At 44.6% G+C, this 23423-nt stretch overlaps 1 protein-coding gene across 1 annotated transcript in view; it reads left to right on the top strand.

Moving 5' to 3' along the window:
- LOC124711650 (PI-PLC X domain-containing protein 1-like) overlaps positions 1–23423 on the top strand; it is a 405069-nt gene that overhangs the window by 135807 nt on the left and 245839 nt on the right. Inside the window, exon 2 of the mRNA XM_047241837.1 lies at positions 20608–20689. The gene's annotated coding sequence lies outside the window, so the exon portion shown is untranslated. The remainder of the gene's footprint in view (positions 1–20607; positions 20690–23423) is intronic.

Genomic DNA, 23423 nt, shown 5'->3' on the forward strand with positions numbered 1-23423 from the left:
AGTTTTCAAACGACTTCTAAAGCCGAACTGTACATTTGATAGCAAATCGTGTGATATAAAATGATCAATTAACCTTACATACACAGCTTTTTCGATTACTCCTGCAAACACTGATGGCATATAAATAGGTCTAAAATTATCTACATTATCCCTTTCTCCCTTTTTATAAAGCGGCTTTACTACTGAGTACTTTAATCGCTAAAGGAAAAATTACAAATATGGCTAAATACAGGGCTAACATTTGCAGCACAGTACTTTAATATTCTGCTAGACACTCCATCATAACCATGAGAGTCCTTAGTCTTCAGTGATTTAATTATTGACTCAATCTCTCTCTTGTCTGTATTTCAGACGTCAATCTCGGAAAGGCATTTGCTAACAAATTTATATGATTTCCTGTAGAAACTAAATTTTTATTTAATTCACCAGCAATGCTCGGAAAATGATTGTTAAATACTGTACATATATCTGATTTATCGGTAACAGCAATATTATTACTGCGAATTGACTTTACATCAAGATGTCGACGGAGGCGCTATGCGCTGAAGTTGTCCAACGACACGCCGCCGGACTAAAATTTAACCACCCTGATGGAGACGTTGATGCAGTGACAGTCGACAATGCGGGATTCGGTCTCCGAACTTTAAGGTACCTCAAGACGCTGGCCGAGCGGTTGTAGGCGCTACAGTCTGGAACCGCGCGACCGCTACGGTCGCAGGTTCGAATCCTGCCTCGGGCATGGCTGTCCTTAGTTTCGATCTGCTGGGTAGATAGTAAATGTTTGCCACTTCTTCGCGAGGTGACCCAAAACGTTTCCACATTGTTGGAAAGCGGCAGTGACCACGTCTTGAGGTTGGTTCAAATGGTTCATTTGAGTCTGAGTACTATGGGACTTAACTTCTGAGGTCATCAGTCCCCTAGAACGTAGAACTACTTAAATCTAACTAACCTAAGGACATCACACACATTCATGCCCGAGGCAGGATTCGAACCTGCGACGATAGCAGCCGCATGGTACCGGTCTGAAGCGCCTAGAACCGCTCGGCCACAGCGGCTGGCGCGTGCTTTCCTTGCCCTGACAGTAAACGACTGTCACATGCCTAAGACGTCAGCATCCTGGGCCGATGATGTCGAAGAAGGAGTGGATCAGACCACCAGCGTGTCCGAGCGACAGCATCTGAGCCGTGTATCGACTCGTGCTACACCTTGTGTTTAGATTGCATTGGTTTTCCTTTTCGCCCCCTGACATGTTTGTTTGATATGTTGTCTGTCATTAAGTGGCTGCTTGGTTGTCTTTTCCCTCTTCTATCGATATCTGCGTTTTTGCTTCCGGGAAACTGCTATGGAGGAAGTGAGATCTTTGACCTCGTGTGGTGGCGCGGAAGTAGGGGATTGCACGCAGAGAGTGTGGTGGACACGCGAGGGCAGTGTGGCTCTCCAGCGCGAAGCAGGCGTGGTCGGTTGTACCGAGTCGCTACGTGATGTATGTCGGTTGTGTGTAACGAGCGGGTCGAGTTGACGGAAGAGCTCCCCGCGTGTTGGTTGTATGTAGAATCGCCCCACGAGTAGCTGCTGTTCGTTTCGCCTTGGTGGGACGTTAACAAGCTTCTTTACATCCTCCGTTTCAACACTGGAGTTTAAAAGGAGACACCTAACATGAAGGAGCGGTCACTACCCGTCAACGTCGCAGAGAAGACGTGAACTCCGGTGACAGAGCGTGTTGTCGCGTGACCGTGGCTTTTTGGGTACGCTGGCGACGCTTGCGCGGTTGGATGTGTGTATCCTTGCCATCGGAGGTCGTGTACTGCGTGTTCGAGCATAATTGCAAGTTATGTTCGTGGAAGGTTTGATCATTAAGTAATAATTTTGTGTAACCAGCGTCTCTTCTGCCTTGTGGCCTCCGGCGACCGGGTTTCCTGTCCCTGGCACCGGTGTAATTGAAGACAGTGATCTTTCCTCCTCCTCTCGTTACTGTCCGATGGGAGGTGCAGTTTTGGCAATTTAATTGTTTCGCTATTCTGTCATGGGTTATGAGTAGATTCATGCTTCTTGTTGGTTGATCATGTGGTCGCTCATTCAGGACTGTGTGGTGTAATATTTCGTTGCACGAGGTTAGCTGTAATTCTGTCAGTAAGTGAAGCCATCTTATAACAAGTTTTCGCTGGCTAAAAGTCGGTGCAGTGACCAGCCTGAGAGTGGCAATTGTGTTTATGGGCGTATTTAAATTGGTCAGTATTCTGTCTAGCCTGAGCATCCCTGAGTGGGTGGTTTGTGGCCGCCTTACATGGGTCCGTCATATCTGTTATGTTCTAATGATATTCCAGGACACTTTTGTTTAAAATTTATTTAAATTCCTCCAAGTTTGTAAATTCCTTTTATTGCCATTAATCGTGTGTTTGCTGAGACCTGTTTAATGTTTTTTAATGGCGGTGCTGGTAGCGTCACTACCTCACCGTACTTTATTAACAAAGTTCTGTATTTACTTTAGAAGCCTGTTTACTAGTGTTCTTTCAATTTTTTTAAATTGTTGTATTGCTATAAATTACTTTGATTGACGTTAGCGACGTGTTTTAAAAGGTAGTTTATTGCCGTACTGCTAGCTTCTGTGTTTTTTTAAATATTTGTTAAACTGTTGTATTGCTATAAATTACTTGACTGCCGTTAGCGATGTGTTTTAGAAGGTTGTTTATTGTCGTACTGATAGCTTCTGTGTTTTTTTTAATTTTTAAAAATTGTTGTATTACTATAAATTACTTGACTGCCTTTAGTGGCGTGTTTAAAAGGCTGTTTATTGCCGTACTGCTAGTTTCTGTAAGACACGAATAAAACATTTGTGAAAATCTCAACTCGACAGTAAACTACTAGAAATTTGGCCCCGTTTCCCAACTTGTGGTGTGGTTTGTAGTAACCGTAACCACTGTGTGTGTCAGCATCCTACAGGGGCACCTGAGCCGGCGCCCTGTCAGTAATCATGACCACTGCGGCAGACCCAGCGGGTCTAAACCTGCAGGATGCTTCCATAACGCATTCCGCATCGATTGTAAGGGACTGTACACAACAATATCGTGTCGTCACAATGAAACTTGCCACCATCCGAGCCCCTCACAAACTGGTCATGTTGCGAGACACTGCCTACTTTGCAGATGTTGATATTGCACTCCTACAGTGGGTACACAGCCTACGTTTCTCACGCCTCCAACAATGGCAGTGGCGTCGCCATTCTGCAGTTCCCTGCAAAGAATGCCGCAAACCACCCCACCGCAAGGAGTATGTCCCTCGCATTACTACGCCCGGGTTCCCGGGTTCGATTCCCGGCGGGATCAGGGTTTTCTCTGCCTCGTGATGACTGGGTGTTGTGTGATGTCCTTAGGTTAGTTAGGTTTAAGTAGTTCTAAGTTCTAGGGGACTGATGACCTTAGATGTTAAGTCCCATAGTGCTCAGAGCCATTTGAACCATTTGAACCTCGCACTATTTGGCGTGCTTATCATTAATATTTACGTACCGGCTGGCTCTAGTCGCCGTCATGACCGACATACATTCTTCGCCGAAGAGGCCACACTGCTCGTCACAAGCCCGCAAGACGATTTGGTGCTCGGTGGGGACTTCAACTCCACACAAGGGCTCACTGATCAACTCCCACAGCATTCATCTTGTGCGGCTCTCTCGGCGGTCATAGATTGCCTGCGACTCATTGACACATGGACGAAGCTCTGTGGAACCCAACCGACTTCATTCTCGACCGACAGCGTGTGTGACATAATCGTGGCCTGTGGAAATTCAGCGTCGTCCAACTGACCTCCCGAGACGGTCGGCGTATGGTCGAGGAAGCAAAGGCACGGTGCCAGCGTCACCGTGACACCAATGACTCACCTTGCCTTGGTGGCTCTCCTCTGCAAAGCCGACCCTCTGTAAAACATTGATGACCTTTGGTAAGCAAGCCAAGGCGTGGCATACTGATACTTGCACTTTTATTGTTCCATCCATTGTGACTGCACCTTTTTGCCAGCCAGGCAGACGGTGGTACACCGAACAAAGGCGCAGATCTCCTTGATCACGCGCCATCACCTGGATGGCTCTGCAGTCCGATCTCGGATCCCTGTTCGTATACCTCAAGAACCTCAGTCAATGTACCACCAGGAAAGAAGAGGACGACGACGCGCGTCACTGGTGCAGAAGGCCAACGGCATGAGATCCAACAAACCATCGGCCGTGCCCTCCACAATCATTTCGCTGGGTTGTATGCAGCTGTGCCACATTCCGTGAAACTGATTACACAGGTCGCACAACTTACTAGGAGCACTCTCCTGGTGGTGGTAGCCTCCAAGAAGACGTGACTAGAGATGAAATACTCGATGCTATCAAGGCAGGATCTGACATCAGATCCCCAGGGACCGATGGTATCCCCATAGAAGTTTACGAAAGTTTTAACTCTTTGTTGGCTTCTACAGGGGCGACCATCGCACAAGATCTCATGTCCCCGTTGACAGTGGTCTCTACCTCCTTTCCTTAGGGTGTCATTATACCCGTTCACAAACAGCACGGGCCATCGAGCATCCATGATTATCGACCAATCACGTTGCTGAACAGCCGTATGAAAATATTTACACGGCTGCTGGCATCACAACTCAAGAAAGTCGCACATTACGTCAGCTGCGACAAGAGTTCCCTAGGAGGTGACAACAATATCTGTATGGCCCTTTGCCATTACCGTGCTCGTCACTAACGTCTTCCTGGTGCCGTGGCAATGGTGGAGTTTAGCCAGGCCTTCGACCATGTAGACCACTCCTATTTGCGGACAATTCTTCAACATAAGGATTTCCCCGGCGGTTTTTTTAATGTAAAATTGCGCCTTTTGAGTGGAGTGACCTCCAGAATCTTGTACCACATCTGCCTCACGCCGCACTGTCGATCCGGCAAGGCTGCCCCCTTTCCGCAATTCTATGTGCCTTCGCTTTGGAACCCGTGCTCCAGAGACTGCGCCAACGTTTGGAAGGTATGACGTTGCATGGGCACCGTTTCTACTGCATGGCCTATGCGGACGACCTCGTTCTTTACCTGCACAATGGGGGTGAAGTTCGAGCAGCCCTGACATGGGTGGCGACTTAAGGCAAAGCATCTGGCTCCACCCTCAACATTTCCAAATCCGAAGTCTTATTCATAAGTGAAGGCCTAACGGAGAGAAGCGTCGCCCCCCTTTAGCGTCGCCGCCATGGTTCGATGTCTTGGTATTGAATTCACAGCCGATCTCCGTCGCTCAGCGACTACTAACGGTAGGCGTTTGCTACAGACCATCAGAGCTAGCCTAGGAGATCATCAGCTACGAGCCCTCGACGTTATCCAATGCGCCCGGTATGTGAACATCTTTCATGCCTCCCAAGTATCACATGTGGATCAGGTACTACTGGTCCCAACTCTCCTGGCCCGACTTCTGTTGATGGCATTGGGCTCCTTCGTCAGCTCAGGGATGTTATTCAAAAATATGGTTCAAATGGCTCTGAGCACTATGGGACTTAACGTCTTAGGTCATCAGTTCCCTAGAACTTCGGACTACTTAAACTAACCTAAGGACATCACACACATCCATGCCTGAGGCGGCGAACCTGCGACCGTAGCACTCCCGCGGTTCCGGACTGCAGCGCCTAGAACCGCACGGCCACCGCGGCCGGCGGATGTTATTGAAAGTGCAGTATGACTCCCTTGCACTCTCATGGGACCGTGGTGGGGTGGGACTGAAACATCTTCCGACCAGATTCACGGCGCTGTACATCAGCTCCCAGCTCAAACCCTGGCGTCGTAGTCTTCTGAGCCTCACTGCACTCCCTTTCCAAGACTTTGCGCCGGTCTCTTTGTCCGTTCCAGGTCTGTTATCGACTATCACATCCCCCTTTCGTCGTGTACGGCGATTTTTCCTGGACTTCAGTTATGTCTACCGGTTTTTACCACTTATACGTTTGTTTCAGACGGTTTACCAAGTGCCGCCCGCCCAACCCCATCGAAATTAAGTATCAGCAGTATGTGCGGCGACACATATGGAAAGCAGTCCACGCCCCTTTCTCGAATCCAACGTTCAGTCAGCGTGGTATATCCCAGTGAATGAAAAACTAGTTAACCGACGTCGACTGCATCGCATCCATCTAGTCCACCTTTCCCTCTGCATCCGCTGTGGAAGACGACACAGACGACCACCGGTTCCACTGTGGTCCTGCGTACGATGTCTGGACACTTGCGCGGCGTATTTTGGCGTTTCTTAACACCCAAACAGCCGCTCGCGTCGGCATCCACACGCTTTTATTCCTGGGGGGGGGGGGGGGGGGTGATTTCTTAACCCATCACCAAAATCTCACTCTGTGAACTGATCCTGTGGCCACACGATACGTTAGCTTTATAATTCCGGCCGTAAGTCAGTGCTAGGATATTGGAATTATCTCAACGAACGACACTGCGTCCTAACACGCAACCCACGCTGTCAGCAATACTTCTCCAACTTTTTAGGGAGCACGTATCATGATCCGCCTCGCAGCTGGAACGTCAAAGCAATGAGAAGCTGAAAACTGATCTGAATGAATCTACCCGAACTGAACAGAAGGGATAACGGAATCAACGCCCACTCGAGAAGACACTCTGGACATGCTGGCCGACGCAGGACACTCTACTCAAGGCGCTCACATACAAAAAATAAGAATAAATAAGCAAATAAAAGTTAAAAAATATAAATAAATAAATAAAAATAAAATAAAAACTGATTATGTTAAATTTTCATGGCTCACCTGTGGTTTCCTTTCCTTTATCCTTGCTCGCACATCATAACCCTAGGTTAGTCGTACTGGGAGTAGGATCAGATAGAGACCAAGCCTGAAGAGGTTTTTTTTTCTTACTGAGGGCAAAAGTAGTGGTGGAAATTTCTCATCCTTATTTCTGAATCCCTTTTATATATTTAAAAAGAAGGTGGTAACGGTGCTGGACTGTGAAGTGGACGAGCCGTGTTCAAAACTCTATGAACTATGTTACAACAAAGGAATTCAAGAGCCAGAACTTCCAAAATGAAACGCAGCTTCAAAAACATTAAAAACATATGTTTTGACAGAGCAGAAGTAAACTCTGTGAAACTCTTACGTTCATTTGTTGCAGCTTATGGGGCAAACTATTATGTTTTCATCATTTCTTGGGAGTGATCGCATTCACACTATACGAACACCTAAGTCACGCAAGGAGGCATATCTCACTCACTTATCAGGCGTACAAATCAGGTGCGTTGGTAAGACATTCCTGTCATATGACACACGTACTGTCACTAATTCCGCGTATGATACACCAGACGTGTTTTCAGGTGAAGGATTCGGTTGACTTGTCGCCTTGTCATCAAACGTTTGCGGTTCCCATTCGAGAGCCCCTTCCATCTGGCTGTTAATAGAGTAGTTGAGCTGAATCAACTGTCATTGTAGGTCCCTTCCTTACACCTCACTGTTTGAAACGGTCGTTACACCACGACACTGACACAAATTTGAATACAGCGAACAGCGGAAAGATAAAATTGGCCTGCGAGGGGATTGAACACGACTCACCTGCGTGGCAGTCCAACACCGAGACCACTTTTTTTTTTTTCTCCTTCTTTTCGGTCGTAGCACGTGATCGGGGTGAACGTCACATTACACGCGTTCAAGTTCATCGCTGAACCAGTCACTCAGTTTTTTTGTTACAGAGGACAGCCAGGTCTCTGACCGATCCACTTAACCAAGACGCTGTTGCTCTTTCCAGCTGCTCTACGTTGCACTTGCTGTCCTTGGACCGCTTACTGTTTCCATTCTGCTTTTTTTATTCCACAGTTCAGTACAGCTTGTTCCTGTTTCCACGCTTGATCTGTGTTCAGTTTTTGACGGGCTGTCCACTGGGCCCTCTTACCACTAAATTAGACGGAGACGTGATGGGGAATTCCTTTGTAGGGTTACACAGAAGCGGAGTGGCAACGTTGCAGTAGAAACGGAACTGTAGACAAAAGACTGACGTGTGGAATGAAAAGTAAATTATCCAGCGAATGTAGTTAAGGGTAAATGCACTTCATTTTTGTACTGTGATACGTTTATGCTAGAAGATGCTGTGTTCAAGTTATTTAAGGGAAACGTACATAAAAGGACTTCCAACTAAACCCCTTTTCAACAGTGATGTCTCCGCTGCAGTTTATGGCGGGTCATGGCTCATCGAACATAGGCCGGTGTGAGGTGGAGGTTACACCATTAAGTTAAGTAGTGTTTTAGTCTTTGTACATATGTACTGTTTCTGTTTTCCTTTTTTTTCGTTTATAAATGTGTAGCTATGGTGTTCTTTTAATCATTGACAAAGGTCTTCTTAGGGACTTGTGGGTTTTATTGTTCTGAAGAAGGTGTAGTTATCTACGTCGAAACCTAGGTTAACACTAGGTGCTTTTTTCGCAATCCAGGCGGGTTTCTAGTTTTTTTAATATATCAACAAAGTAGTCTGGTAATAAGTAGGACAGACAAACAGAACATTTTATTATTATTTTATGTTGTTAACATTCACAGAATTGTAAGTAAAATTTACACAAACGTGAATTTTACAACTTATACTGGCACGACTAAGCTGGTGGCATAATAATAGCTTTTAAAATTAAAACCAAAAAAGGTCGAATACGGAAAACAATTCACGCAGTCACAGATTTTTGTAGAGGGGGGCGGGGGAGTCAGTGTCGGGGTGGGAGTTCGTTGAAAGGCCACCTTTATAAGTTTTTCTCCAGTGACTTGAAATACGCGGCCTCTAGCGAAAACGTAAGGTAAATTAGACAGTCTACAAAGGAGATCCCATTCATTTTTCTGTAGGATCCATAGTATGATCGGAGAGAGTTAGAGAATGTTGAAAATCTCGCACGCTGTGCATGCGCTGTAGCTTAAGTGGATTTTGTAGACCAGTTTGTGGTGGTTTCCGGACTTGGTAGACCACAATTGTCCTGTACCAAATTCTTCCTCTCGACTTCCTCTGTACGACAATAGTACGTTGTAAACAATTATTGTCTATACCGTGTACAAGCAGAGCAAGGACGAATAGGAAACTATTCTCGCGACGATATTCTTCCTCTTCTTCTTCTTCTTCGACTCCAGGCCTGGGGCCTGTTGCGGTCTCATACATGATCCACGGTCTCCACACAATTCTCTTGCCCCATAGTTTACAATCCACTGCTAGTTTAGGAAGTCTTTGTGGTACACAAGAAGTACATATTCTCTCCAGTTTTCTTTGCATTGGATTCCCTTTGGCGTTTTTGGTTGGATTCCTCATTCTTCCCTTATTAGTTCGTTTCCGATTTTTTCTTCTCTAGAGCAGCCTTACACATATCTTAAAATTTCATTTCTGATGCTTCTGGCTGCCGTAGATCTTTCTTTCTCAGCGTCCAACATTCTGATCATATAATGAAATAGGAATTGTCACGACTTTATAAAATTTTAGTTGTGTCCTTCTTCTTATTTTACCGTGAAGTGTTCTTCTTATTGCACGACATATATACTATTAAATACTATTTTTCTTTGTATACACACATCCTGTTCAAATTACAAGTCACATCTTAAACATTTGAAATGAGCTGCCGGTTCTGTCAGTTTATTATTGAGACTGTGAACTATTTTTGTTCGTACTGGGTGAATACCTAAAAAGGCCATGGTTTTAATTTTATTTATAGAAATTGTCAGATTGCAGTTATCCCATTTAGTTTAAGTAATTTATCTTCGCAGTCTTGTATGATAACTTGATCATCCGCGAGTAACATCGTGTTAATATTTTTGTTCCTCCCAATATTTATGCCTGATTGTGTTGTATCTACTTTTCATTCTCTGATCATGTCACCTACATAGATATAGAGTAATGTTGGTGACAAGCTACACTTTTCTTTTACTCCTTGACTTCTGTATGTTTCAGGTGTTAACTCTTTACCCGCGGTGATTGTAATTCGGTGTTCGCATTATGGCCTTCTTGCGACGTGGATCAGATGTTCAGAGATTCCTGTTTTTCCATCATTTCCCATTGACTCCGTGAATTCTGTCAAATGCTTTTTCGCAATCCACAAATGCTAGGATGTTTCCAGATGAAATTCTCGTATCTTTTGAATTATCCGTTTCAGTGAAAAGACATCATCTACGCATGATTTTCCCTTTCGGAAACTTGCTTGTTCCTGCGACAAAATTACATCCGAGATATTTCTCTCTGCACATAAACGTTGTAATGGTTAGGCAGGCAGCAATCTGCTGATGACGCTGTGGTGTACGGGGACATGTTGTTGAGTAACTGCAACAGGATACAGGATGACTCAGACGCAACTCTTTTTGGTATGCTCTAAATGTAGAAAAAAGTAAGCTAAAGCAGACGAGTTAAAAAATAATGCCGTCCAATGTTCGAATTCAGCGTCAGTAGTGTCCTGCTTGACACAGTCACGTCGGTTAAATATCTGGGCGTAACGTTGCAATGGATGAGCACGTGACGTCCGTAGCAGAAGAGGCGAATGGTGGACTTGGGTTCAGTAGGAGAATTCTGGGAAAGTGTTGGTCATCTACAAAGGAGAACACTAGGAACGGTAGTGTGACCAGTTCGTGAGCACTCCTCCAGTGTCTGGAATCCCCGTCAGGTCGGATTAAGTCAGAGGCGTACTGATAAATTTAATGTTGGTAGGCTCGACCTACACGCCAGTCTTATAGAGATGCTTCGTAAAGCCAAACCAGAGTCCCTCAAGAGAAGAAGGCGTTCATTTCGCAGAGCACTATCGAGAAAATATAGAGAACCAGCAGACAGCAGAATGGTTCTGCTGCCGTCAACGTTTATATTTCGGATAAGCCGCACAAACACAAGAGAATTTAGGGCTTGTACGATGGAATATAGACATTTTCCCTCGCTCCGTTTGTGAAGGGAACAGGAAAGGAAAGGACTACTAGTGGCGCAATGTGCCCTCTATCATGCACCCTGTGGCTTAGTATGTAGACGTAGATCCGTGGTAGATCTGACAGTGCTGTTTCGCATGACACTATTCTGCGCACACTGGTGAATGTGCACTCTCTGGGCGCTAATGGCCGAGCAGTTGAGCGCCCCACAAACCAAACACCATCTACGTGATCGCATTTCGACCCGACGACGTCAACACCTACGGCTGCGGTGGGCACGGGATTCTCGAGACTGGGGCGTGGGTCACTGGAAACGTGTGGCCAGGTCGGATGAATCACGTTTCTTGTTACGCCAGGTCGAGGGTCGTGTCTTGATGCGTCCTCATCCAAGCGATCTGCTGCTCCAAATATGAACACCGTAGTACGGACGCAAACCGGTGCTCACACTGTCATTTTATGGGGGGGACATTCATCTGGGCTTTAGTGTCGGTCACACCTGTCGTACTTATCAGAGGCACCATGACAGCTTTGGATTTCTCTTTTCTTTTTCCCTTGAGCCTTCAGTCTTCTGGCTGGTTTGATGCTGTCCGCCAAGAATTCCTCTCCTGTGTTGTCAGCCTATTCTTCATCTCAGAACGGCACTTACAACCTACGTCCTTCATTATATGCTGAATGTATTCCGATCTCTACTTTCCTACAGTTTTGACCCTCTACAATTGGCTCTAGTACCATAGAAATTATTCCCTGATGTCTTACCACATGTCCTACCACCCTGTCCCTCCTTCTCATCAGTGTTTTCCTCGTCCATTCTGCGCAGAACCTCAATCCTTACCTCATCAGTCCACGTAATTTTCAACAGTCTTCTGTAGCACCACGTCTCAAATGCTTCGATTCTCTTCTTTTCCGGTTTCCCCATTGTCAATATTTCGCTGAGATACAATGCCGTGCTCCGAATGTATATTCTCAGAAATTTCTTCCTCAAATTAAGGCTTCTGTTTGGTTCTAGTAGACTTCTCTTGGCCAGGAACGCCCTTCTCGCTAGGGCCGGTATTCCTTTTATGTACTCCTTGCTCCGTTCGTCGTATGTTATTTTGCTGCCTAGATAACAGAATTCCTTAACTTCATCTACTTCGTGATCACTAATCCTGATGTTAAGTTTCTCGCTATTCTCATTTCTGTTACTTCTCATTACTTTCGCATTTGTTCGATTTATTCTCAGGCTATATTGTGTAACGATTAGACCGTTCGTTCCATTCAGTAGCTCCTGCAATTCTTCTCCACTTTCACTGAGGATAGCAACCGAATCATGTCACTGATATGAGTTCATCCTGAATTTTAATTACGGTCTTGAACCTCTCTTTTATTTCCGTCATTTCTTCTTCCGTGTGTAGATTGAACAATCGGAGCGGAACGCCACATCCCAGCCTTACACCCTTTTTTATCTGACCACTTCCTTCATACACTCCTAGTCTAATTGTTCCCTCTTGGCTCTTGTACGTATTGTGTATTAAAGGCCTTCCTTATAACTTACCCCTTCTTCCTCAAAATTTCGCACATCGTGCACCATTTGTCACTGTCGAACGCTTTGCCCAGATCGATAGATCCTATGAATGTGTCTTGAATTTTCCTTAGCCTTGGTTCCAATGTCATCCACATCAGACCTGCCTCTTTGGTGCCTCTACTTTTTCCAAAGCCAAACTGGTCGTCCTCTAACAGATCCTGAATTTTGTTTTCCGTTTTTCTGTGTATTATACTTGTCAGAAACTTGGTTGCGTGCGCTGTTAAGCTCACAGTGCGATGATTCTCGCAGTTGCCTGCCCTCGTAGTCTTCGAAACTGTATGAATGATATTTTTCCGAAAGTCAAATGGTATATCGCCAGTCTCATACATTCTGCACATCAACATGAATACTCGCTTTATTGCCACTTCCCCATGATTTTAGAAATTCCTTAGCATTATTTGATCTTAAGTCATCCAAATGTCTTTTAAATTCTGATTCTAATACTGGATCCCCTATTTTTTCTGTACCCACTTCTGTTTCTTCTTGTACCACATCATCGGACAACTCCTCTCCCTCACAAAGGCCTTCACTGTACTCTTTCCTCTGCATTTAACAGTGGAATTCTCATCGCACTCTGAAAGTTACCAACCTTGCTTTTAATTTCACCGAAGGTTCTTTTGACTTTTTCTGTACGCTGAATTAGTCCTTCCGAGCATCATTTCTTATTCGATTTTTTCACATTTTTCTGCAGCCATTTCACCTTAGCTTCCCTGTAGTCCCTGTTTAGTTCATTCTTAAGTGACTTGTATTTCTGTATGCCTTAATTTTTCTGAACATTTGTGTACTTCTTTCTTTGATCGATCAACTGAAATATTTCATCCGTCAGCCACAATGCTCCTCAGCGAACTGCTTTGTACCTGTGTTTTCTTTCCAACTTCTGTGCTTACCCTTTTCATAGATGTCAACTCCTCTTTAACTGAACTGTCTACTGAGCTATTCCTTATAGTAGTATTTATAGCCTCACAGAAATTCAAGCGTATCTCCTCTTTCCTTAGTACTTCTGTATCCCACTTCTTTGCGCTCTGATTCTTTCTGACTAGCTTCTCAAACTCGAACCAATTCTTCATCACTACTAAATTTTGATCTTAGTCTGTACCTGCTCCTGGGTGCGCCTTACAATCCAGTACCTGATTTCGGAGTTTCTGGCAGACCATGATGTAATCTAACTAAAATCTTTGTGTATCTCCCGACCTTTTCCAAGTATACTTCATCCTCCTCTTGTGATTCTTGAACAGAGTATTCGCTATTACTAGCTGAAATTAATAGCAAAACTCAATTAGTCTTTCTCCTCCCCTCACAAGCCCATATTCTCCCGTAACCCTTTCTGCTACTCCCACCCCTAAAACAGCATTCCAATCCCCAATTATTACGTTTTCATCCCCCGTTACGGAACTAGCCGTCCATCAACCTCATAAAAGTTCTTTGTCTTTTCATCTTCGGGCTGCGACGTCGGCATGTGCACCTGCAATATCGTTGTCGGTGTTGGTTTGCAATCGATTCTGAATAGAGCAGCCCTCTCACTAAACTTTTCACAGTAACTCACTCTCCGGCCCACCTTCCTATTTATAACGAGTGCTACTCCCGTTATACCATTATCTACTGCTGTTGATATTACCCTATACTCATCTGACCAGAAATCCTTATCTTCTCCCATTTCACTTCACTGACACGTAATATATCTAGATTGAGGCTTAGCATTTTTCTTTTCAGATTTTCTAGCTTCCCTGTCGCATTCGACGCCCCGACTCGTGGAATGTTATCCTTTCGCTGATTATTCACTCATTTTCTCATAGTCACCTCCTCCTTGGCAGTCCCCTCCTAGCGGTCCGAATGGGAGTAGAGTCCGGAAACTTTTGCCAGTGGAGAGATCACCATGACATTTTTTCAGCTATACGCCACTTGTCCTGTATATACGCAGTACGTCTTAAATGCAGCGATTACCATCGCCTTCGATATCTTCAGGCCATTGATCATTGCGGATTCTTCTGCTTTTAGGAGCAGTTTCTGACCCTAAGGGCCAGTTAAAGCCCTGAACCTCTGTCCGCTGCTCCGTCCTCTTTGACAAGGCCGTTGGCAGAATGAGAATGACTACATATGCAGTAAGTCTCCAGCCGTATTGCTGATCATTTTTGTTCAAAATTTAAGTAGTGAAGGATTCGAATCCGGGGCCGAGGAGGTTTTGATTACTAATCGAGGACCCCACCCCTAGAGCACTGGTGCAGAACAGCTTTGGATTATGTCAACATCATCGCATACTACGTCCTGCATCACTTCATGCTTGACGTCCTCCCCGACAGAGAAGCTGCTTTCCAGCAAGATAACTGTCTGTGTCACGAGGATAGAATCTTGCTACAGTGGTTTGAGGAGCACAACATTTAACTCATGTTGATGTCTTGGCGACCAAATTCGCATGATCTGAGGCCGGCTCTGTACCCACAAACAGCGGGCCTGTAATTTACTGGAATTTTTTGACCTCTGCGTAGCCATCTGCTGCCAGATACCTCCGGAGACATATATAGGACTTCTGTGCCCCGCGCCACGCAGAATCACTGCTACGACATGACCCTCGGGCGCGTAACAAGGTGAGAGCTTAGAAATTCATGTGACGTGTTAGGTAGGCTAATGATGTAAGATTGCCACCAAATTCCACAACAACTGTGCCCAACGCAACCGTGGACGCACAACACGATGGGAAGGTTGTCACATCCCCTCTTACCCATATTTCACCCATACTTTTCACTCGTCTGCGATGGAGGCCAGAACTGCGAAGGCCACCGGTTTTCTTATTAGCGACTGACGAAAATATTTCACACAGCCGCTCATAATATAAACGTAAAGACCTTGGAGGGGGGGGGGGGGGGTGACATAAAATGCGTCAGCAAACCCAGCCGTTTCCTTGGGACTTTGATTCACCTCCATTTCGTGGTCGAAAACGACAGTTTACAGTGCGGTGAGCAAAACATAAATTTTCTTGGCAACCTTTGACACTGCTGACGCCCTCGGTCGTTTCAACCCTTCTGTACAGACACTGTGGGGCAGCATCCCCATCGAACGTGACTGTGTCCCTTTGGAGTGCAGCGCGACCGCAACTTTTGCTCTTGTGTACAGGCTGGGCCCAGTAGGGACGTTTCAAAATCTTCTGACGAAATCTGAAAACGGTCTGAAGCAGCAAATGGTCCTTATGCTTTTCCAGTGCTCCTATTTTATGCTGCCTGTGACATCACCAAGGAAAGGTGCGATACTGACACATACAAGAATAAAATGGCAAAGGGTCTCTCTAAGACCTCCCAGTGCGGCAAAACAGTCGGTGGCACTCACCTACATACATTAAGGATTTTAAAAGTGTTCCTTTACAGAGGAAACCTGTTATTTCCACCACTCTAATAAGAAAACCGCGTGAGCGTCGCGGTTCTAACCCTCATAGCAGAAGAGTGAAAAGAAGAGGTGGAATGTGCCTGAGTGGGTCTGTGACAACCTTCCCCTCGTGTGACACGTCAACGGTGGTGTTGGGCAGAGTTGTTGTGAAATCTGGTACCAATGTGACATCACGATCCCACTTACCACGTCACACTAACTTCTACCCTCTGGCCCTCTCTCCGCGTGTCTGAAGGTCGCCTAACACGCGATTTATTTCCGAGGCCCACCGCTTTTGCACCATTACAGGGCAAAGTTGTAGGCACATTTGAGTCAACTGTCAACTTTATTCGTTGGAATGGAAGACAGTTACGATATTTCGAAAAAGTGATCCTTTAATTCTGTTGTGCAGTGTACGTATGGGAATTGGATATGCGTTCTAATCACCTTTTCCCCCCACCTCCTACGCCTCGCCCCACTCTCTGTCCATATCCTTCTACCACCCACCTCTCTCCTACCACCCATCTCTCTCTGTGTCCTCTCACCTCTTTCTTTCACTCTCTCTGCTAATTTACTCCCTCCCCCTTTATCCACCTTCTGCCCTGCTCCTCTCACTAATCTTGATTGAGCCTCGTTACTGTCAACGAATCCTTGAATGGGAGCTGAAGTAGCTCAAAATGAATGGGTAGATCATGGATGGAGTCACTGCTATGTAGGATGCTGGAAAGGTCAGAATAGCAGCTTCAACGGCAATATCTCGCATGGTTTTAACAGATAGCCGTAAGTGTAGGTTTCCAGTTGAAACTTCCTGGCAGATTAAAACTGTGTGCCCGACCGAGACTCGAAGTCGGGACCTTTGCCTTTCGCGGGCAAGTGCTCTACCAACTGAGCGACCCAAGCACGACTCACGCCCGGTCCTCACAGCTTCAGTTCTGCCAGTATCTCGTCTCCTACCGTCCAAACTTTACAGAAGGTCTCCTGCGGCGTGAGTCGTGCTTCGGTAGCTCAGATGGTAGAGCACTTGCCCGCGAGAGGCAAAGGTCCCGAGTTCGAGTCTCGGTCGGGCACACAGTTTTAATCTGCCAGGAAGTTTCATATCAGCGCACACTCCGCTGCAGAGTGAAAATCTCATTCTGGAGGTTTCCAGTTTCCTGTGAAAACGGGGTACGATGAAGAAAACAAAATAGCACGTGGTTGCAAATATTTTATACAACGAAATGGGAGATATAATTAACCTAATTGTTGGCGTTAAAACTGACTGAGAGAAATAAAACGAAACCTCTCATCTTTACAGCACACAATAGCACTCATAGTCGGTTTTAACAGAAAACTTGGACATTGTTGTTTAAAAACATATATAGCACATGTCCTGAATGTTTATTAAAGTATCATGTAAAGATATGAGATAAGTCTGTCAAGAAATTTCAGAGATTTTTGCTAACGGTTTTTTCCTATTATACACGTATCTGTGTATCTATCCACCCAAATTTTTACTAGAGTATTACGTAAAAATACGAAGCAAATCGGTCAAGAAATTTCCGAGATTTTTATTAACTATATTTATCCTTTATACAGTATATCTATATGCAGGTGAACAGTAATAAAAGGGACAAACTGCACGGACAGATTTCTAACTAGAACCGGAGGACAAAAGGTCCTGTGAACATGTGCCCATAAATGCATCGTTGTCACAGTAGATGGCGCTAACGAACGTAAATTCCTCCGGCGACGCGCACTGTGATCTTCGTGTGTTGAAGGCTATGTGATCGACTTAGCGTACTGCAAGCAGCAGAATGGCCCGGTATTCACACCGGGAACAAGCCGAGATGGTGTCTGTGTACGGCCAATCAAATGGAAACGGTCGAGAGGCAAAACACAGCTATACCAAAACAAGTACCCCCACAGACACCAACCACATCACACTACATTTAAAGTCCATCTTGCGTGTTTGTGTGACATGGGTCCTTTCGGACAGTCGAAAGTTCAGGGAGGAGGCCCCCTGTGCGTACACCAGATTTGGAGGGCCGGGTGCTACTGGATACTGGGGCGAACTATAGTACAAGCTGCAGGCAAGTGGCCCGCCAACATGGTGTCAACTGAAATACGGTTATCCTGCGTCACAACCTACAATGAGTGCAAGGATTATCGGCACCAAATTACTCTCTACAGGAAAGACTTTGTCTATGGTTGCTGCACCAGAGCGTCACAATTATGAGATTTCTGCCATGTCATCTTTAGCGATGAGACAACCTTTACAAGAACTTGGATCATCATTCTGCATAATCGCCATCTGTGAACTGCAGACAATTCTCGGGAGAATGGTTGAGGCGTCTCATCAGCATCGGTTCAGCATCAGTATGTGGGCAGGGGTTCTTGGCGACCCATACTTGAACCATTATTATTCCACAACGCATTACAGTTCGCCAGTGCCTCAACAACGTTTTCCCTGGACGTTGAGTTGGATGCGAAGGCCCTGTAGCATGGCCTCCTACATCACCAGACCAGAACCCCCCGGATTTTTATTCTGTGGGCACCTGAAAAGTGTTGTGTATGCTGAACCAGTTCCTGATGTGCAAATACTTCAACAACGTATTCACGACGCCTGTCACGCTATTCGGAGAGAGGCCGGAACGTGCGAAAGAGAGCGGCCATCCATGATGCGACGTGTGAACGTCTCTGCGTAACCGTTGCCCACGCCATGCCTCCTCGCACTGAGCCAGGGGAACAACTCCTGCACCGAATGTGAATCCATTTCTATTCCTCCGATTACAGCGCCATCTGTGGCGAAATTAAGCAAATGCTTCAGACAAAACGAATGTAGATTTTCCCATAGAATCATAATCTACAATAAAAATCCGGGTATTCCAATTGAAGATTTAAAAGTTAGCCGCCGCCATCCGCGTACGGGGTAGTGTGACAGGTCGAGTGTGATGTAGTTGGATGTCCCCCTCCGAAACCCATTTTTGATCCGCTGAGTAGTTTTCAAGATATTTCAATGTCTTCAATTAAAAGGAACAGCCTGTATATATAAAGAGAAAGTTTTTTCTTGCTTTGTCCTTTGAAAACTTATTAATTACCTCATCACAATCCGCAATTTAAAGTAAATCAATCTCTCTATAAATTACCCATATTATTTTGTCTTTCCTCTCTGTAGAATTTCTTAATTAAATTTATACACATTTCAGACAAGAAAATGAAATTGATTGCTTTCATTACTTTACAATATTAAAAACTGTTCCCATTCACCTTTTAAAATTACATGAGAATGTCATTTTTATACATATGAGATAAACAATTTTTAATCTTCTACACACAGTACCAGCAAAAAAAAAAAAAAATTAAGATTGTTTATAACACATTCATACATTTTTCACGTCTCTTCAGTTGTGTTCCAAAATGGCTGCATACCACGCAGGATACAGGATATTAAAAAATGTCCCTTTGGATCTTCTGCATTCAGTAGCATATGATTATCTTCAAACATTCATAATTTCACTTCTCCAGTGTAATTTGCAGATAGAGACGATTTAATGTAGCTGAACGCATATTGAAACAACGTGGTATTTGGCCATTTCAGACAAATTAATTCGAATATTTTTAATTTTTGAGCCCAATTTTTTTCTTTTTCACTATTTGAAATTTTTCTATAAAAGTTGTCTTTATATAAAGCCCTGTGGTAAATACAGTCTTCAGACTGACTATATTCGTTGGTCTATTTGAAATCATAAATTCAATAATTTCGTTAGTTAAATCGATAGAATAGTATAAGTAACTAAATGCTTGCCTGCCCGGTTGGCCGTGCAGTCTAACCCAGGAAGGAGCGCCTGGTCCCCAGCTCGAATCCGCCCGGCGGATTTATGTCGAGGTCCGGTGAACCGGCCAGTCTGTGGATGGTTTTTAGGCGGTTTGCCATCTGCCTCGACGAATGCAGGCTGGTTCCCCTTATTCCGCCTCAGTTACACTATGTCGGCGATTGCTGCGCAAACCAGTTCTCCACGTACGCGTACACCACCATTACTCTACCACGCAAACATAGGGGTTACACTCGTCTGGTGCAAGACGTTCCCTGGGGGGTCCACCGGAGACCGAACCGCACAATAACCCTGGGTTCGGTGTGGGGCGGCGGAGGGGTGAAGTGGACTGCGGTAGTCGTTATGGGGTTGTGGACCACTGCGGCTGCGGCGGGGACGGAGCCTCTCTACTCGTTTCTAGGACCCCGGTTAACATACAATTCAATACAATACAACTAAATGCTTGCGTTTCAAAATTTGTAATTTACTTTCCTCTATATTTTATTCTATTGCCATTTCAGCTGGCTGACTATTGACTAATTCTTCACCTTCCTCTTCAGGGTTTCGTAATTCTATGTGTTGGTTTTCAGCTTAAGGTCTTTTGCTGCTAATTGAAGCATCTTGTTTTTTATCGCCATTGTTTCTTGAATTATGATGGCCTGAATTCCGAAGAATAGTTATACATTCCTTCAGTACACAATTCTGCACTTTTACAAAGTGCATACATCATTCTTTAATTTGTCTTTATTCAACACCTGATAGAAATCATTTCATTATTCTAGTTCCCTTTGAAAAGTTTAACATGAAGTGTAATAATTCGACGGCTAGAAAGCTAGAGATGACGTATTTCACTATAGTGATTAATTAAAATTTTAAAAATAAATAAAGATAATCTTGTTCTAATTAGTTTTGCTGTAAGATAATCTCAACAATAGCATTTAATTTTATATTAATGTAATATCAACTTACTTGATTCTTTATTTATGCGTAAAGAAAACCTAAAATTTACTGTTTGTTCTAATTTCTCAGGAGATGTCCATCGACGCAGTTCTTTGACGTCTGCGACGGCCGTAGTTTGAATTGCTGGTACCACCTGAGTTCGAAAATAAAGGTAATTAGTTCACTATTCTCATTTTATGCAATCAATACGTTGCACGCCCTCGTTTCACGTAAAGTGAGCGGCTCCATTGGCTTTTCTCGTGCTGGGACTATCCTCAAGACATCACACGACTGCGAAACGGAGAACTGTACAACCGTGCATCTGCACGTAAGCCTGGTTTAGGTCAGAGCACAGAGCGAACGGGAATGGAAAGCTAAAGTTTTGTATTTCACTTCCTGTCAGCGGTGTGGGGACTGGAAATAAGCAGTAAAATTAGGAATCCAAGAATTATCCTAAAGCTGCACAACAAACGCACATGCGCAGTTTCATTAGGCGACCCCACACTGACGCGATTTCTTGGCGAGCGAGTTTCGTCCAACCAACACCAGACTCGCCCATTACACTGGCCAACAGCATTTAGTTCCTGAAATCAGATTCTACTTATCTGGTGACACGTCACCATCTATCGAACGAAATTCTTCTCAATACTGCACTCTCATGGGACTTAAATTAATTATTCGTCAGATGTAATTGTTAAATTTATTATTAGGCAGATGTAATTGTTTGAAAACAGTAGCATGATTCACTAGGAATTCTCACGCATGACCTTCATTTCAGAAGTCCATCTGCAACAAATGATGAAAGTTTAGCAACATTCTTCATTAGTCACGCCGAAATACCTTGCATCCTCTGTTTTTCTGGTTTTCGTCCACTTCGAACTGTAAGTCTCTGTAGAACGCACAACAGATATAAAACTACGGACATAAATAACTGATAATGTCATGTGGCATATGTGAAATACTGTATAACTAACTTATTATCAAATTAATACCCTTCGCCTAATTTACAGCACACCATGAACTTCCGTATCATATGTATTTCATACAGCTATTATTCAACGAAGATATCATTGCTTTTTCTTTCTCCACCAACGTAATTTTGTCATTGCAAATTTACTTCCCTGGTTTTATGGAGAACAAAACCGTAATTTTCTAAAATTCTTATACGCATTGCTTCTTCAAGTCACTACAAAATTTTCTGTTTTCAGGGCCAGTTTCGAGTGTTACTTCGTTTCCAGATCAGATATATCGTTACGAGGCTAACACATCGATACACTCGTAACGAGATATCTAGTCTTAAGATGGAGTAGCTCCTGATATCGGCCATTAAAATAGAACGTCTTGAGTGGCCTTAACAGAACAAAGAATATCACTATCAAAGTAATTTAAGTTCTAACTTTAGTACTGATGACAGTTAATATTCGTGCTTGTGAATTTCTTTTATTGATTCTTTAGCTGGTTAACCGCTTTAATTTCCTGACAGTCAGTTGGTTCAGAGTCCGTTGCGTACAGTGCTTCGACGATTTCCGCAGAAATGCCTCTGTCTTATTTAAATATTCGGTATGCGACTCAGTGATTTATTGGAAGTATCCTCACGAAGTGTAGTCCACCCACAAACTAGTAGCTTACAAAATATTCGTCCACCTATACGTGAATATTTCTCGCTATCCTGGGGCTCTCCCACTTGGACTGGTTGTGGAACAGAAAATATCCAAAGAGTATCAGCGTGTTTCGATGCAGGTTCATTTAGAAAATGCGGCAATAGAGGTACCGTGATTCACGCTGTTGTTTACTGTTAAAATTCTGAGTTCTATCAGTACATGCTTCCTCCTACACTATGTGATAAAAAGTTTCCGGACATCTGGCTGAAAATGACTTAACAAGTTCTTGGCGCCCTCCATCGGTAATGCTGTAATTCAATATGGTGTTATCCCACCATTAGCCTTGATGACAGCTTCCACTCTCGCAGGCATACGTTCAATCAGGTGCTGGAAGGTTTCTTGGCGAATGGCAGACCATTCTTCACAGAGAGTGCACTAAGGAGAGGTATCGATGTCGGTCGGTGAGGCCTGGCACGAAGTTGGCGTTCCAAAACATCCCAAAGGTGTTGTTCAATGGGATTCAGGTCAGGACTCTGTGCAAGCCAGTCCGTTACAGGCATGTTAGTCGTGTAACCACTCCGCAACAGGCCGAGCATTATGAACAGGTGCTCGATCATGTTGAAAGATGCAATCGCCATCCCCGAATTGCTCTTCAACAGTGGGAAGCAAGAAGGTGCTTAAAACATCAGCGTAGGCCTGTGCTGTGATAGCGCCACGCTCCATGAAAAACACGACCACACCATAACACCACCGCCTCCGAATTTTACTGTTGGTACTGCTCACGCTGGTATATGACGTTCACCGGGCATTCGTCATACCCACACCCCGCCATCGGATCGCCACATTCTGTACTGTGATTCGTCACTCCGCACAACGTTTTTCCACTTTTCAATCGTCCAATGTTTATGCTTCTTACACCAAGCAAGGAGTCGTTTGCATATATCGGCGTGATGTGTGGCTTATGAGTAGCTGCTCTACCATGAAATCCAGGTTTTCTCACCTCCCGCCTAAATGTCATAGTACTTGCAGTGGATCCTAATGCAGTTTGGAATTCCTGTGTGATGGTCTGGATAAATGTCTGCCTGTTACACATTACGACCCTCTTCAGTTGTCGGTGGTCTCTGTCAGTCAACAGACGAGGTCGTCCTGTATGCTTTTGTGCTGTACGTGTCCCTTCACGTATCCACTTCACTATCACATCGGAAACAGTAGACCTAGAGATTTTTAGGAGTGTGGAAGTCTCGCGTACAGACGTATGACTCAAGTGACACCCAATCACCTGATCACGTTCTAAGTCCGTGGGTT

Source organism: Schistocerca piceifrons, chromosome 8 (assembly GCF_021461385.2).
Source record: "Schistocerca piceifrons isolate TAMUIC-IGC-003096 chromosome 8, iqSchPice1.1, whole genome shotgun sequence".
Lineage (NCBI taxonomy): Eukaryota > Metazoa > Arthropoda > Insecta > Orthoptera > Acrididae > Schistocerca > Schistocerca piceifrons.